The sequence below is a fragment of the Pithys albifrons genome, chromosome 10, assembly GCF_047495875.1.
Source record: "Pithys albifrons albifrons isolate INPA30051 chromosome 10, PitAlb_v1, whole genome shotgun sequence".
Lineage (NCBI taxonomy): Eukaryota > Metazoa > Chordata > Aves > Passeriformes > Thamnophilidae > Pithys > Pithys albifrons.
In genome coordinates, this window is record NC_092467.1 from 18,200,598 (window position 1) to 18,218,862 (window position 18,265).

The following is an 18,265-nucleotide window of genomic DNA, read 5'->3' on the forward strand; positions in this document are numbered from 1 at the left end:
GTAAATACCCTGTCATATAAATCCCATGCCCATGGATCAAGCTGTCTGTTGGTTACTGGAAAGAAGATGCAAGAGACCACTGGAGTTCAGAACCTCCAGAGGGAAACTGGTAGCAGAGTTCAAATGTAGATAGAGATGGCAGGAAAATGTTCTTTTCTCTTTGACAATGAAATCCAAACCAGTCCTTTAGCACCCTTTGGTGTTTTCCTGTGATGTGTTAAATAAAAGGCTCCTTTTTGTTACAGGAGAATCCCTTTCTGCCCATTATATAACCTTTTTAATAACATCCAGTAAACCTTTCTCAAAAGCTAGTGAGTGGTTTTACACCCTGAACAGTTTTGAGCAGAACTCTGTGATGTCGCTGTATCCTATGCCAAAATGTAAAGTCTGCATTCAGTGAAGATGAGGAAGGGAGCGGAAAACCCCTCAACTTTTCAGTTACATTCACAAAGAAAGCTTTAAAAAGCATTGTTTTTAGGCATGCTGCTAGCTTTGGTGAAATTAGCTGCTGTTAAAACTATTGTACACTAATGTCTGAATGAAAGGTATTGTAATTAAGTTATGCATTCTATCTGCAGTACATTTCTATTTCACAGATTTGTTAATCTACAGACCTGCATGAACAAAAAATCTGGGGTTAGATCACCCATTTTCCAAATCCCATATATGCACCAGCTTGGATGTCAAAATTGAGCATTATTTTCTGTGAAATATGGGATGATATATCAGCAAAAGAACCAGGTTTCTTCAGGATTATTTGAAATTTGGCCCATTCAGTGTGAAAATCTAAACACATTAAAAGATTCAATCCTGAGGGAAATGAACACTCCTAATGTATACAGGACCTAAAGAGCTCTGAAGATAAATCTTGAATTTTCAGTGTCTGAGTTTGAAATAACTTCTTTTTTTAAAAAAAAAAACCAACCAACCAAAAAAATCCCCAAAAACTTAACTCTGTCACTTGATTTTTTTTTCTGAAGGATGGCCTTACCAATACTTACGTTCTTTAACAGAGGATTCATAGGACACTTCTACTGACAAATTGCCTTTAAGGACTCTTTTGAATATATTACCTCCACAGTGTTCTTAAATTTGACTGTCTTAAAACAGTCAAATAAGTTGGATGACTCCCTTCAATGTGTTTTCAATTGCAGATCATGGCAGTTTCATCCAACAATTTTGAAGAGATAACTTTTAATTATATTAATAAGAACCACATGGGCAATGATTGATGCAAACCCGATGTGTTCTCTTACTTTATTAATCTTTTTAATTAGAGGCGAAAGAATGCTTTATTTGTTAAGAAAGAGAAGAGATGAGTTGTGATGTTCCGCTGCACTTTTGTGACTTTTGAGTATTTGATTGTTCACCACAGTATGTATTTACCTGGATACAAGAGATGAGAGGAACTTGCTCATTTTCTCCTCCAGCTTTACTTACCTTCAGCTCTGTGTGGTGCCCCATCTGGCTCCATGCTGTCGAGATTATGGTACTCTTCTATGATTTTACTTCAGTTCTATAAACTGCTTATAAAGAGAGTTTACAAACTCAATTAAAAGACAAGAAAATGAGAGACAGTTTAACACCACCATATGAGCAGTTGCTTGCCAAAGGGTAGATTATATGAGATGTTAAAAAATACCTATGAGATGTCTCGTTCTTCAACTCTTTTTAGCTTTAGGAGCTGAGACAGCTTAGCATGTCTTGGTCTGCTGTGGCTGTGGTTTGAAGCAGTTGTACTGTAGGATGGTGTGAAAGACACTTGAAGAGGATGATGTTGATTCAGGTGCTAATGCAGGTCATTGAAACATTGATACTGTGAATATTTTACCTGAACTGGTTTAATGGATTCCCTTGCCTACAGAAGATCAGATTCAGCTCCGTCTGTGGCTTGAGATACTTTGCAAACTTACAGGTAAGGTTTAGGTCTCACATGTTTGCCTGGAGTTTTTTGTTTTGCAATCACTCTGAGTAGGATTAATGGCTATGGTGCAAAAACAGCACAGAGGCTTTTCCCCACTTACTATTGTTGTGATTTATTCTTTCATATTATATAGTGCCAGTAGTGCACCAAGTGAGTTACTAACAAGTAAAGGCAAGGTCTCACTCTAGAAGGTTCATATTCCAACAAAAAATCTGACATCTCAGGGCTCTATAGAGAGGCATGAAGGCAGTGAAATTTCTGGACAGGGAGGGAACAGAAAACTTATGCACACAAATTGTCAAAGGCAAAGCTGATCTGTGATAACTGGATACTGTCGTTCAGATGAGAAACCTGTAAATTAACCTTTATCAGCACAGAAACTGGTGAAACTTCAAAAAATGTTCTGCAAACTAGCAAGGAAAGAATAGCATATCCTTTTGGAGGCCTGAGGGTCTGAAAGCCTCCTGCACTGCCTTAGCAATAGCATATAAATGGCATGGATCCCAGCCAGTGTTGTGGCCTGGTAGTCTGTACTCACATGTTAGCATTCTGACTTTGGGCCTGATCCCAATGCCTTTGAAGTCAGTGGAAGACTTTCAACTTCAGTGAGTGAACTGCGGAGGTGTTTTGAGGTGCTTCCTTGTGCCAGCCAATTTGGAAATATCAGTGGAAAGAGGGAAGGGAAGAAGTTCAGTTTCCTGTATCAGCTCAAAGGAGGTGAAGAGAATTTACTTTTTTTATTCTTACTATGTTTTAAGAAACATTTGCTAAAATATCTTTAAGCCTGTCACCACATAAGAAAATGGATTGGGTTTGGAATAGGGGGTGGTAATGGAGAGAGAAGGGGAGTTTGCTGAGTGGCCTCACTTTGTCAATCTTTATTTGTGTGGTAGAAGTGGGCATGCAGCTCATCATTTATATAAGCGTTAAGTCTGATACATCTGCTTTAGAGCCATTCTAGACAACCTTTAAGTAGACCTACTAGCACTCAGTGCCATTCAGACTGTGACTCTGTCTGCAAATTAGTTCCCTGTGATTGCTTAAGTGGTGATACTTGCAGCACAGAACGGGCAAAGTTAGCCTCGCACAAATAAAAAAAAAATTTGCCTTGCATTACACTTATTGACAAAGTAGCTGTTTTAGCCAGGCCCATTCATTCATCTTGAGTCTGGAAACAGTAACTCTCTAGAACCACTATCTAATGTAAGAAGAGTGGCAGGAGGGATTTGAAATGCTCAGAAAGCCTACATTTGTTTCAGTCTGTCATACTCAGCTTGAGGATGTATGAGGAAAGCATAGAGGGAATATTGCATTTGGGGATTCCTAGAAGGGTGCCCTGGCATATATTCCTACGCACATGTTTGTCATATCTAAACTATTGAGCAATTGAATTTAGTAATAATGACTATGAATCAACCATCTGTCAAAGATAAGAAATGTCTGCTTTAAACCTCAGGCTGCCACACGTGCCTTTATATGGCGCCCACAGCATTGCTTTGGTTGCCAAAGTGGAGGTGTGGCAGCAGACCAGAAGTTAACAGGAAGGGGTGGGGACACATTCCCTTCCACTTTCTGAGAAACAGTTATAATTACTCTCATTTGTGTCAGTCAAACCAGCAATATCAGAATTGTTTCTGCAGATTTTTTGATTTTGAAAAAGAATTACTGCTTTATGCTGCAAATACATTTCAGCTTTAAAAGTCCTTTTTATTTGTCTTTAATGTTACCTTAGAAGGAAGGTACATTGCACAGAAGACTTAGAACTGAAAACTATTGGGCTTTCTACTTAAACTGACCTCCATTCTCCACTTCAATCCATCATCTAAATGAGGCAGTGTATATCTTTAAAAGTGTTCTACTACTGTATCTTCAAAGAGTCCAGAGGAGTTTAGAGATCATTTGCCAAACTTACTTCCTTGCTGTGTACTTCACCCGTACAAAAAAAGGTTGAACACTCAACATCCAAAGCAAAGATTAAAATTGAAAAAATGTGACAACTAATCTAGCAAGTTAACAGGCTAACTGATGGTCATCACTGTGGTGGGATTGTTTTGTTTTGTTTTGCTTTTTCCTGCTTGAGATGAACTTGTTTCTAAGATCTGTTCTTCTACAGATTACTCGTCTCTATTAGATTTTTCTATAAGCACTAGTTAAAAATTATAATAGTAGTCCCATTAATTCCATCTTGAGCACTGATTGGATCATATTAGGTGGATGTAACCACTAGGCCTGTTTTAAGAATTATGTATAATATTTTGGGGGAAACTTTTCAACAAAACCTATCCATTGGTTTACTGAGACTTAGTGAGACAACCTCCACAAAGGCTTTCAGCATTCCAGGAAATGGGTGTCTGTCACATGCTGGAAAATGCACTTACCCCTGGACAGTTTGGTTTGAGAGTGAGGTTTTGGTTTCTTTCTTTTACAAGTGAGCTGATTTCCCTGCCCCCTTCCTCCTTTTCAGTCCTCTCTGATGATCTTAAATTCTCCTAACTGGTCCACTTTGACCTTATAACTTGTAGAAACATCCATATGGAAAACATCAAGATGCTTAATGACTTTCATGATTTCTTTGGGAGGGGAAGAAGGAGCAGGGAAAGCAAAGTTCATTCATCGTACAATAAGCTCATTGGTATAACTGAAGTGATCAGTCTTCTCACCTGTCTCCCACGGTAGCTGCCTCCTTTTGGCTTGGGAGTTACAGCTGATGGGACTGAGGAGAAAGCTGCTTCATCCTTTGCCATGGGCTGTGAAAAGCTGAGCAGTGAAATGGCTGCTGATGGTTTTACCAGCTTGAGGAGTTCCTGTATACCTCCAGCTCTGTGCATCATCTTTGGAAGAATCATCTGGTGCCCGTTTGGGGCAGTTTCATGTCCCTTCTGCACAACCTGGACTGATGATCTAAGCCCAAGCATCTCGTGATAACTTGCAGTACTTTCTTGTCCCATAATGAGAGATTGTAAATGTGCTGTCATCTGCATATTGCAGAGTCTTCTCAGTGGCTGTCTGGAGTTTCCCGCCAGTTCAGATCCATTTCCACTTTACAAGGCTTCATTTCTTCTGATACCTGAAGAAAACTGTGAAATGGAAAGACATACAGGGAACACAAAAAGAAACAAAAGCTTTCAATATCAGCTGAAGTGATCACAGTGCATGGGCTATGTTTTTAAAAGATTTCTCTCATTTGCTTCACAAAGAGTCACATGCCATGAGTGGTTAATTTGGGCCACACTGTGTCTTATGTTTCAATAACAGTTCTTGCTAATATACAAGAATGTAGCTTTGTCCTGCAAAATATTGTACTATGCACTCCTTTAAACAGTTGCTATTGTGCAGTTTCAGCTTCCCCCCACCCCCTTGAAATGTAGGTGGTCACCCAAAGTAAACAGAATTCCTTCTACTCCCTCCACATCTGCTATGTGTTATCTGGCATTCACCTCTGACCCTGATATTCATCATAAGAATAAGAATTGCATCCTATTCAGCTGCTTATGTGCACTTTAACTCCAATGATCACTCGTAGTTGAAATAGTTTGTGTGGGGAGCAGAAATTGCTGAGACATCATCATGGTGATGAATTTTGACTCCCTCTTTTCTTGTGCATTTTTGGATAATTAAACAGAATTCTAGAGATAAGCAGGACAGCACAGTATACTGGGGGGCACACCTTGGTATAAGATAATATTGTACTGTCTGGTGAAATCAATGAAACAAGTTTGATACTAACTCTTAATGAGAAGGATTTTTGAGTTCTAATTTCAAGCTGCTGTATCAAATGACATTATACATCTGAATAGGGAGACAGTATCCTGTATGGAAGCAGTAAGTTTAAAAGTATGTTTGTGATGCAAACAACAGTTAGTGATCCTCTTCCTTTCGTTTAATAACACCAACCTACCTCCATGACTTAGTGGTATCATTCAAGGAACTAAGTAATTTTTGTTGAAAGAGTTTCAAAATCTGATCTTAAATATGAGGATCTACATGTTAGGATGAATACAGATCTGGTTTCTGTGACCCCACTAAATGGAACCCATCAGAAATTTCCCTTTTTCACAAGAATGAACAGAATTACCTATGGGACACTGTGGAGGAAGAAATAAAACTGCCAATTAGATTACCAAGGGTGGATCAATTAAATTTTGGGAACTTACCAGTTCTTTGTTTACTCAGACTTTCTGCTACTTCCCTCTCTTCTTTCATGGCAGAGGTGAAAGGAAGGAGCCCTCTGCTTAATCTTCAAACTCAGATCTTCAGTTGAATTATGATCACAGCCATGCAGTGATAAGAGCTAAATGTGTATTTGGCCTGTAGGATAAACTCAAAGATCTTGAGGGCCTTTAGCTGCCAAGTTTATCCCCCTCTCCCTTCCTTCCCCAGCCCATCCCAAATCTTTTTGATTTTCAGAAGAAAGCTTTGGGAACCAACAGTGTTGTGAGACCAGTGTGGTTTACCAGCCATCACTACTGCCCTTTGGTGCTACAAGCTGCCTGACTGCTCACAGACAAACAAAACCAAGACCTTCTTCTACCAGCACTGTGGGATGATCTCTGTCATCCCAATGAAAGCTGCACTTGCATGGGCACTTCATTTCAAAGGGCCATCATGTGGATTACAAGCATCTAGTAGTGCTCAGCGATAATACTGATTATCAGAACTTGAATAGATTTTTCCCCCCTAAATTGGTTATGCTTCTTCAGTTGCCAAGTTTGTTTCCTTGAGCATGTCTGTATTTATATTTAGCAAAATTAACAAGGGATGAAATAGGTGCTGAGGATGTTAATTATGTAATTATATGAGCAAAGACATACTGTGTAATGGGCAGAGAAGAAAAATGACGAAGACTTTACACGAAGAAATTAAATCCCATGTTAGGTTCTTTATTCGGGTTCTGATTTTTACTGTGTTGCCAGTGGTCACTGGTGACCTCAAATGTAAGGGTGAGGAGTTTTATTTCTTGTTTGCATTTATTCAAGTATGCACATGTACATCTGATACATATTCACATTAGTTGGGGTTTTAATCAGCGGATTAAAATATGGGAGGCAGAATTCTCATCGAGGAAATCATCTGTTTGAAAAAGACTGTAAAGTGAAATGAAAAGGATCATATGAGCCTTAGTGGTATGTAAGTGGTTTCAGTTTGCACATTGTTAAAAATCGTGCAGTGTCCTTTGGTGCCCTTTTCCTCTTGTTTATTTTAATAAAGACCAGTTAGACTGAAAGGTAGTTCTCTATCGGAATTGACTTCTGATCACCCTATCACTTCACAATTCTTTATACATCAGGAACACTTGAAAGTATATGCACGTTTGTGGGGATTTTTCTTTTCCTCCAGAGAGATTCAATTATTTATGCTAGAATTATTCTTATTGTGAGTTATTTTTATAATTGAATCAAAACTGTGTAGGCTGATACAGCCCCAAGTTACTGCTCAAAATGGCTGAATAGAATAACTTTGTCACTGGTCTGTCATACCAGTTATGACAATGGGTCATCCCATAGATGTCTAAAATGATCTTTAGCCACGTTTTATGAAGCCAGAACTGTAATCCAATAACAATTTTCTGGCTAAGTGCTTCTCAGTTGCCACTGGGGACTATCTGCATCACTGTTGCTGCTCTGAAAATGAGTTTAAGTTAAAAGGACACAAATTTCATATTTCTTTCCTTATTTTCTTGAGAGTAATCTAAGAAAATAATATTTTAAATAATTGCATTCTGGTTCCTGAGGGACATGAGCATAATTGCATTGAGGATACCTTTATTTTTTTATGCATTTATTTATTAAGAAAGTACTTCCATCTGTAAACCAAGTGATTGGTCCACTGGCACAAAACAATAAAGCAATGAAACCTCTAGTTCATTAAATTGGAATATAGGGATTAAATTACTAATTTATGTTTGTTTAAATTTTGTGTTATAAATTATAGGATTCTAAGATGTAAGGGAAAAGTGTTTCCCATTATGTAGACTACCTACAGTTCCAGTCAGGAACATTTATATGAGACTCATTGGAGATGAAGGAAGGAGAGGTACTGAAAACCAGGACTGGGGTGGTTCATCTGGTACATTGGTGGGCTCATCACAGGAGGCACAACTGAAAAAAAGAATACAAACCCTTATTTAAACTGAGAGTACTCTGTACAGGTTAGTTTTAAAGATGGATAGTGTGAAATGCTGGTTTCTGAAACTGCAACATAAGGGTCAGGTAACAGAAGAAATGAACAATGAGAAATGGAGATGCTTCATAAACCATTAGTGGTTTCATTTCGTTCCTATGTTATCTCTCTGCAATCCACTCTGATGTTTTATTCAGTGTAATCTTGTATTCAAAACTTTGTTACGAATTTCAATCTGCTATTAAATTCACTCTACTCTGATCATTTTTGTTTGATTTCTGTGTTTAGCAGCCTCTGGAGCTGCCTGTAGAAAATATAAAACCCATATAAGAATATGTTCTCTTCAGAGTTACTGTGTTGACTGGATTCCTCCTATTGGGACCTAGTCCTCTGATTTCAGAGCTGAAGTATGAACTGGCTCTTATTTTAGCCTTCAAGACCTCAGGCAAGTCACTTTTTGTGAACAGTATGTGCCTCAGTGTTAGACTTCTTCAAAAGTTGTGTTCATTTCCTTCTTGAGTAACACAGTGTTTCTCGAAGGCTGCCCCCAGATTTTCTGGGAAAGTATTAGCTAATTTGTTCCTTTCTTACAAAAAATGATAATCTAAGTCATCTGTGTGGTAATTTGTTGTGAATATTGAGGAATTGACAACTGATTTAATGAATTTGAGATTATGTGAATGTTCCCAACCTTTCTGTAGTGGAGCTATACTTACTATGAGCTTTAATTGCCTCCCTCATTCTTCTCTATTCTGTGGGTTTTTGTTTTGAAACCGAATAAGCACAGCAGGGTATTTGTCTCTATTCTGCACTGTATCTCACTTTTTGCAGGATTTTAAGGAAGTCTCTACAGTAAGTAGTTTACCACATCTATGAAATAGCATGTGCCATGCTTGTTTCACAGTCTCTCAGGTGGAAGGTGCCACCATGATGGGGCTGTTTGCCTGCTGGAAGTGTAGGCTTTCTTTACAGAAAGGTTACCAGTTATTTGCTTACTCATTAGAATACTTTGAATCACCATTAATTCTGATAGACAAAATAAAAGATAAATGTTCTTCCAGGTTAAAATTTGCACTTCCTTAATAGGGGAGGAGATTTCAGTTTCTCCTGACCACAAAAAGTGCCCTGCTCCACTCCACCTTGGAGTCAGGAGAAGGCTGCGAGCCCTCAGGCAAGTCAGCAAGTGAGGCACTTCCATGAGTCCCAGCTCTCAGCTCAGAGCAAGCCCAGCTTGGATCAAGTTCCTCAGGGCTGGTTCTGTCAAGTTCTGAACATCCTCAGTGGCAGCAACTGCACAATCTCTCTGCTGTACACATTAGTGTTTTACTGTCCAATAAGGATTTTTCCGCCCTTTAAAAAATATTTAATTGTAATATTCTCTGTTGCAACTTGGTGCCCATTAATGATCTCCCATCCTGTCACTTGTGCACCTCTTAGAAGAATCTGGTACACACACCCTCTATCTCTCTCTCTGTGTGTCTCTCTCTCTCTGTCATTAAAGACTACTTCAGACTGTGTTTGAAAATAGCTAAATTTGCTTTCATTTTGGTGAAGAACTTTGAAGAAATAGTTTTCTGCCTTGAGTAGTTGGACTTTTATTTTTAGTATTTTGTTTAACCTTTTTTGATTAAATGAGTTGAAGTTTGCAAGGATCAGGTTTTCTGTTTCAAGGTCTGCAACGCAGGTACATTTGGGATCTGCAAGGTGTATAATTTGGATTTGATAATCATATTATTGAAAGGTGGTTTATGAAGGACAGGCCTTTGAAGGTCTTACTTTTGCTACATAAACTTATGACACTTTGAGTGTATTATCTCACTGAAACTGTGTGGATTTCCCTTGAGGCCATGGCTGAACACCATAAACGTTGATTGTTTCCAAAGGCTCGGGGAGGCCCAGGGATCCTGAGCTTTAGTTAATGCTGATTGTAACCTATTTGAAGCTTATCTTTCTATACCTCATTGACTCACAGTATTTAAGTGTTTGTATAATATGAAAACTGTAAATGGAAGAAAGGTGCCAATTATCAAATATGAAACAGATTTCAAGGTGCCAAGACATTCATTTTTCATCACAGACCTGTCCTTGCTATTCCTCAGTCCTGCCAGGAGGATGACACTTGAAGACTTTGTGTACTTGGCTGGACAAGACATTATTTAAATAAGTTTAATTACATCTGTTTTGTGGGAGAGAGGGTTTTCTAATGTCCTCAAATTGGGGATAATCTGATATGTAGTGTATTTGCAGCACAGGTAAGTCACATAACTGTTTACAGGTAGGTTTTTTGACAGTATTTATTGTGATATTGACAATCTGCAGATCAAGAAAGCAAGATCTAGTGCTCTAGAAGTACTAGAAAAATGAAAGAGTTGGAGAATACAGCACACAGCTGTAAGTCATTGTAATGTTGTCAGACCACTTCCAAGACATAAAACCATATTACAGAAATAAGTCCTTTTTTCTGAATCTCTCTTGAATCTCTTCATTGAAACACAAACTTCCAGGTCTGTAAGACATCCTCACATACCAGATGGAGTTCAAGACATTGTTTCCTCAGCTACAGTTTTGTGTGTGAATTCCCTTCTCTCTTCTGTGGTCATATACACTCCTACAGTCTCCAATCAGTTGTCTCCTGCCATAGGGAAGTGTAGAGGGTATTTTCTTCTCCTGCCATAAGAACTAATAAGGGGGTGGATTTCTGTATTTTGAAAGGGGTCGTTCCTCTAATTTGGAAGTAATGAGACAAATTGCTTGAAAAGTAAAGGAAAGAGTTTGCATTGCTCTTTATTGTGTAATAGAAGCTATTTTTCTGAAGTATGTTATTGAATGATATACTTCAGAGGTGTGTCTGTGAAGAAATAAGTAGCTGATCATATCATAAGTTTGACTTTAAATGAAACAACAAAAGTGAATTGATAGACAAACATGGCCTGAGATTTTTCCCTCTCATTCATTCTTGACAGCAGCATATTATCAAATTAGGAATATTTTAACATCTGAGTAAATCTCTGAAAATTCATGCTGGACTCTGTGCTCCAGGAGCTCTTACCAGCATCGGTCAGATGCAGCCCACCTGGGAGGACCCTGTTGCTTAGCTACTCATAATTTTGTGTATTAATCCTCTCGTGAGTGTCACATGCAAAACACAGCTCCCATTATCTTTTCCCTTTCCTCACATCATCCTTCTTGTCTGACCAATTTCTGACTCCATTGCTCCTTTGAAGTGGGTTTCCTCTTTTCAGCTCCAGCACAAGCATTTCTGCATATGCAGCTCCCAGCTGTGTTCCACAAGCCTATATTCCAGATGCCTGTGAGGACCAAACAAAGCATTACTGTCAATAGCACAAAGTATATAAGAATACATCTGGAAAAGGGAAATATCAGCTGGCTGATGACAAGGATCCCACTGTGGATGAAGAACTATGTAAGGAATTGTGGCAAGAGGACAAAAAAGCTGTCCATTTTAAGTTGCCTTTTGGTTGGTTGGCTGTTTTTTTGACTTTGCCCTTACGAAGTAGGAGTTTTAAGCCTGGCATATAAGTTAATTCTTGTCCAAGGTACTGTATTTAATATTGTACTGTAGTATTATGGGCAGGCTGTGAAGGGGCTCAGTGCTGTGAATTTGGTTTTGTATCCACGTAAGTGGACTCTTTGCCATCCCACATACTTTTCTTAGGGGTCTTTTATTCTCTACCACTTATCTCTTGGTGACAGCATGGAGTTCAGTTTTCACTGAATCACAGATTGTGCCGAGTTTGAAGGCACCCACAGGGATCACAGTGTCCAACTCTTAGCCCTGCACAGGACTATCCCCAAGAGGCACACCGTGTGTTTTGACAGATGAGCTTCAGGACAGGAGACTGTTTCTGAAGTAGAAGAGATCTGTGGGCATTTGCTGTCCCTGAGGCAGGCTCTGTGCTGTCTGCTCTGCCTCTGGGCCACATATATTGTGAGTCCCCTCAGTCTGTGGGCACTCTGGGGGAGATGCATTGTTTGTCTCTTAAGCACTGTCACAGACTACATGCCAGCTGCATGTGATCTGTTGGGCTTCAGACACCCATTAATTCTGACACGGCCTGCTTTTGATCCTCACATCACTTTGTATGGCAGGTTTCAGGACATCAGAATTGTCAGTCAGATGACTAGACTTGGTATCAAAATACAGGTGAAGCATGCAAAGTAAGAATACTGGCATCTAAGAACAAAAAATTAAAGTATGGAAAGGATATTACAAGCATTATGTTAGAATGAGGGGAAATTTCCTTTGTAGACTTGAGTGGCCAACATTAGGGCAGGAAGGAGATTTAAAAAAATCTGACATGATATGCACACAAGAACAGTTCTTAAAAACTTAAAAGAACAAGTAATTTGTGCCATGGCACACCTAAACCAGATTGTTTCAGCATACCTAAAAAAAGTTGTGTCCTTTTTCACATTGGGAGTAACATCATAATATTCAGGACATTTTGGCCTGTGAGAATCTTAAATATAAAACACTGTTCTGCACACTTAGTTTTTATAAAGACTGGATTTAGAAGGGATGTGGGTACTGGATCTTCTTTTTTCTATGTTGATGCTGGGGGAGCTGCAATTCTAGTTTTAGCTCTGACCCCTTATAAACTGTACCAGCATAATGTTGTTCAGCCAAAAAGCAGCCATTACATTTGCACTTTTTAAGCACATTGGACAAGTGGCAGTAATGCAGACAATAAGAGTTTTCTCTCAGTCACATTTTTAAAAATGCATTTGATATCCTCAGTGTTATGGTCAGGAAAGACAGCCCTCTGGTGCTATCATTTCTGTTAAACAGCATCGCTTTAGGCTGACTGGCAGTAGGCTTTTTTCTACTCACTGGGCACTCCTCAGTCATCAAAGGCTTCTTCTTTGGTCACACCACAATCATTGTGACAGTTCCAGGTAAGAGTGTTTGGCAGGGATAGCTCAAGGGTTCATTCTTTTCAGAATGTTTACTTTACCTGACATATCTTTCCTGGGTGCCACAGTGATTAGTCATCTGTATATTATTTAAGGGAAGCTAAGGAATACTATTCTTCCATATAAGAAACAGCTAGGGGGGTGTATAATAAAGATAAATAAATAATAAAACCTCCTCAGCACTGAAGCTGATGTGCTAGGAGAGAATTAAAATTAATTGCACAGCAAGCAAAGCACTGTAGAACAGTGTGTGCATGTGTGTTCTAGGTCTGGCAGAGAACATTGACTGTCAAGATTGCCTGAAAATTCTCACTTATAAATTACTGTAAATAAGATTTTTAAAATTAATTTCTTCACAAACTTTCACTGTTTGGATTGATAATTTCCATGTTGGGGCTCCTCCTGGGGGAAAACATTTGGAAAGACTACGGCCAACATTGTTTGGCTGTTTCTGGAAAGGGAGTGACTATCTGTTGCTCCATGTAAAATTTTGAGCACTTTTTCTCTCCCTGAATTGCATCTCTCTTTTGTTCTTTCAGTATACCATCAAAATCTTCTGTGATCTTTTTTCCTTGAAGTACTGGTTCCTGTTGAGAAAGGTGCTATTGTTGTGTTATTCCTTGAGTTGAAATGATTCAGGTCTGTATGGTGACTGACTATTGCTGGTGATGCTGTTGAGCCACAGGCTCATCAGTAGGATTCCATGCAATGGCATTCAGCGCTGGATAGTTCTAAATTTTTAGAAACATGGTAATTTACAAATAAACACTGAGATTATGAGTTGAGAGTTTAAAATCAGCATGAAATCTGCTGGAAAATGCAAGTACAGTACTCACTCAATGAGCAGTTCAAATATTTTGTTCAAGTATTTCAAATCCAGTATTTTATTTTTTTTAGTCTTCAGTTAAATGTGTGCCTTCAGGCCTTTTTTATTGCATGCTTTTCAAAACTTGCTCCAGAGACAGAATTATTAATTTCCTCTTAGGTTTCTGCATAGCACTCCACACCACAGTGCTTCAGAAACCATTAATGAAGTTATTTTCACAACGCCCCAGTGAAATGAGGAATTATTGTCCCGGAATTACTGTTACTGGGACACCGTAAATCAAGGTTGAAAGTACCTGCTAATTTGGGAATCCAGTTTGAGGCGTTCTGTTCCTATCTCTCTCAGAATATTTAATGTTGAGTAATAAACTGAAAGCACAGCTCCCTTTAACTTCAGCTACATTCCTGAGTGGTCAGCACTTTGAGCAAGACAGACCCCAGGTGTCAAGTTGGGCATGGAGCATATGAGCATAGATGGCTTTTGTGTGAAAAACTTGCCTTTGGGAAATTTGCCCTGTGTCTCATAGACTGTCATACAACAAAAGCAGATGTAGACTCAAAACTCTTTGGGGCAACTTTTAAACTGTGTTAGGTAGGGGATTCTTTTTAATCTTTTTCTCCCTTTCTTCCTGTTTTCCTCACTCATTACATAACTCTGAATGTCAGCAATGCATGGGGCAGCCTTTCTCATCCTTGGGCAGCAGATTTCTGCTCTGCACTGAATCATCCTACAAACATAGCCATGCCATGCACTGCATAGAACCGTGACCTTGTGAACCACTCTCTTTGTGATTATGTAAATAATCAGTTATGTAAATGTACTGGTTTGGGCTAGTGTAGAGTTATTTTTCTTCACAGTAGCTATATGGGACTAGGTGCATGATAGTTTAACCAAATGCCAAACTCTTATTCTGTCTTCAATCACAAACACTGAAGTTTGAGGTGTATCACTGGAGAGAACTATGGAGCGCTAATGAGGCAGCGAGTCTACTGGCATAAAATGGCTCTGCATAGGCAGACACAGTGTGAGCAGTGATGGTTACTGCCTAACTTTCTGATTTCCTCCCATTCCCCATCTCTTGTCCCTTGTTGTATGTCTAGATCCCAAACATTGTAGGGTAGGGACTACAGTGTTTTGCTATTACAGAACTTAGTATAGTGTGGTCTTGATAAAGGGACCTCCATTGTTTTGGTAGAGTCCCTCTTCATTCACATTATTCATGTTACCATCTGAAAAAAAATTAGTCTCAACTACGTAATTGAAGTATTTGCTGTATAGACTGTCCTCTGTGGACCTCAGGGGTGGTGATCACTGACAGTTTGCTAGGGAGAATTACTATTTGTTCACTAACTGTTATTTCTCTTAAGTGAATTTAATGTGTTCTATACTTTTCAATTTACTAAAGTGCTAGTAGTTTATTAAAAAAGAACATTAACTTGACCGGTATACCTGTATCACAGGACTGTTGTGAAGATTAATAATTAGATAATGTTTGCAAAGCACTTTTTATAAGTGAGAAGTGCTATAAAGTGCTAAGTATTATTATTGCAGCATGATAGAGATCACAAAACACAAGTGAATTAGCTCTAGGTTTAATCCTTATAAGGCAAAGCATACCAGGGGCAAAATAACATTACAGTTATTTTTCTTACATCCAGCACTTCATTAACTACCACATAGGATTATATAACTCTGTGAGAGTCTAACTTACTACTAAGTTCATAATCATAGCAGGAAAAATTCTCACGGGTTTTGCAGGCAAGACTTGTATGTACAGCCTTTGAGGTCACACAGAGTTCCTCCACTATGCAGCATTAGTGCCTCCAGTTGTGTGTAGGGGCATCACCGCCCACTTGGGCACTCTCCCCAGTGCCTCTGTCTAGGCTGGATAGTACATGGCACTATATACAGGTCTTCACTGCATGTAAAGTGACATAATGCCTTTGAATGAATACAGACATCTGTATCTTCTCAGGATTTTACGATGCTTTCTCTCACCAGCTCTTTCCCAGTCTCAGTCACTCTTTAATCTCTGCTTTTCCTCTAATTTTTTACTGAAGATGTGAGAAAGATGCACCCCAGCAAATCCATCACTTGTTTTCTGGCTCCTGTCAAGTCTTTAATATCGTTGAGAAAATCAGTCAGCATTTTCTTTCTTCTTTAATTCTCACTTATTGCTTATCTTGCTGCAGGTGGCTGACTACTACTGCTGCAGTCATTGCTTTTCCTGAGGATGCCATAAACACAAAATATTTTCCCACGTCAAATTCTAGCACTGCCTGTTTTCTGCCTCATCCTCTGTAGGACAGTCTTGAGCCAAAACCTTGAGAAGTAGCATTTATTACTTGGTATGGTTACCTCCTGAGAAGAGGAATGTGAAGTAGCCTCCATGGAAAAGTGGCGTGCCAAAACTATGCATTAAGAAAAATTATGTGTATCTTCCAATTGGATTCAACTTCTCCTAGGCTGCTTTTTTGGGGTTTCTATTTGATTTTTTTTGTGGGGGTGGGGTATTTCTTGATTATTTTCCCTCTCTCCCTTCTTCCTATAGGAACTGTTAGTAGACAGCCTCTTCAATCCTGGCTGCAGGTACGTGGACTGACTCCCTCTTAGTTTTACACTGGCCACCCTTGTCTGACTGAAGCATTCCCGTCTTATCTTTTAAAAAAGGGCAAACAAGTAAATTTTCACCAAAGCATCATGTCCCTCAATACAGTTCACTACCAAACTACAGTGGTGAGTTTAATGTGTTTCTTTGCTTCTGAAATGTGCAAAATGTGTGTTAAAATATCAGGTATTATATGAAGAGTGCTGAAGAGAAGCCAGTTTCCTTGAGCAGCAGATACACGAGCTTCAGGGAACAATTTCTGGATGACTCAGACAGGTGTTTGTCAGGATCTAATTGCAGTTCATTGAGCAAAACTGCAATCACCTATGCTGGGTGAAACGTGCAGTCTACAGAGCTCACAAGATCATGGATACCTGTCTGTATTGTTTAAATGCCCTCAACACACCCTGCTTCAGGCAGTCTCGTGAAGGTGACACCAGAATCCTCTGTAAGAAGGATTCCATTTGCCTTCATGGCCAGGTGCTGACTGTGGCACATACAGACACCCCGTGGGGTAGAACAGACATAGCCTGGTGAGAGCCACAGCCCAGTGACCTGCCCACATCCACAGGTACATTCATAAGTGCAAGGCAGATAGCTGAGGGTGCCCTGTAGGACTTGTCCATGAGGCAGACATGTTGGCCCTCCTGTGGGAAGCAAGGCAAGCAGAGGTCAGCTTGGTCATAAGCACAGCCCAGTGTCTCCTGTATATACTAGTACAGTAACTTTGAGAGGTGGATGTGAGAGGTGCTAGAATGAAAACGTAGATGAACAGCCAAAAGATCTGATTTAGGCACCTACTGATAGATTTCTATTATACTTGTGGATTCATGCAGTGATAGGATTTTTGTGAGGGTAACACAATAAAGAGAGGGGACTAACTGTAAAGGCAAGGGAAGCTCCACCTTGCCTAAATTGGAACCAGCTGACTCCAAAAATTAATAGGGTGGGGAGAGAATTATTTATAGTCAAGCCAGCAAGGGGAGGATTATTTATAGCCAAACCTGGAAGGAAAGGGACAGGTGGTGAGGAGCACTTGGGTCAGACAGACATCTGCTAGGAATGTCAGCAATACAAAAGTAACTCTGTATCCAGTAGTAAATGATAGGACAGAAATTACAGCTGACCTGGAGGAAGAAAGATTGCAAAGGCCTATCTGAGGGAAGTAACAACATGTCAGACAAAGGAATTAACTAAAAATAGTCATGCTGCCAAAAATAAAATGTCTGTAACAATGAGTGACCTGAAGTCAAAAGCAGGTGAACTCGGTGCCTGGGGATGGACGAGGACTGACCTTCAGAAGGTAAGTTTGACTCAACAGTTGATAGTATGCCATATTGTAGTATGTAATTATCAGCTGGGCATCAGAGTAGATCGTGTGTGGGAGTACATGGCATAAATGGCCCAGAACAGACCAGCTGAGGATGGGGTGTAGGTTTCTGCAGTCCAATCAGCTAATATTCCTCAGCAAGAAGGTATACAATAGCTTGACTGGGAGATGCTGTTCTTCTAGTGCAGTGTTATTAAATAACTTAGGAAGTTCTAAACTTTGTGTAAATTCTTTGGTGGGGCATTATTTTGAAATCAGAAGGAAATTTACAAAAAAAGATCCAAAAAGTTGGGTTTATGCTACTTATCTGCATAATGAAATAATGTTGAGGCCTGATTCTTGTTCTCACTGATGCTGTTTGCTGTTACTCTGGGTTTATATAACATGGACAGAAGTACGTAGAGACCTACTGCTTGAGTGTAAAGAGGAGTTCGTGTAAATGTAAATTGTTCTCTGCCTGTGCAGTTGTGAGGAGTATTAAAGAGGTAGCATTTACCCATTTATAAAATGGTTCTCTATGGC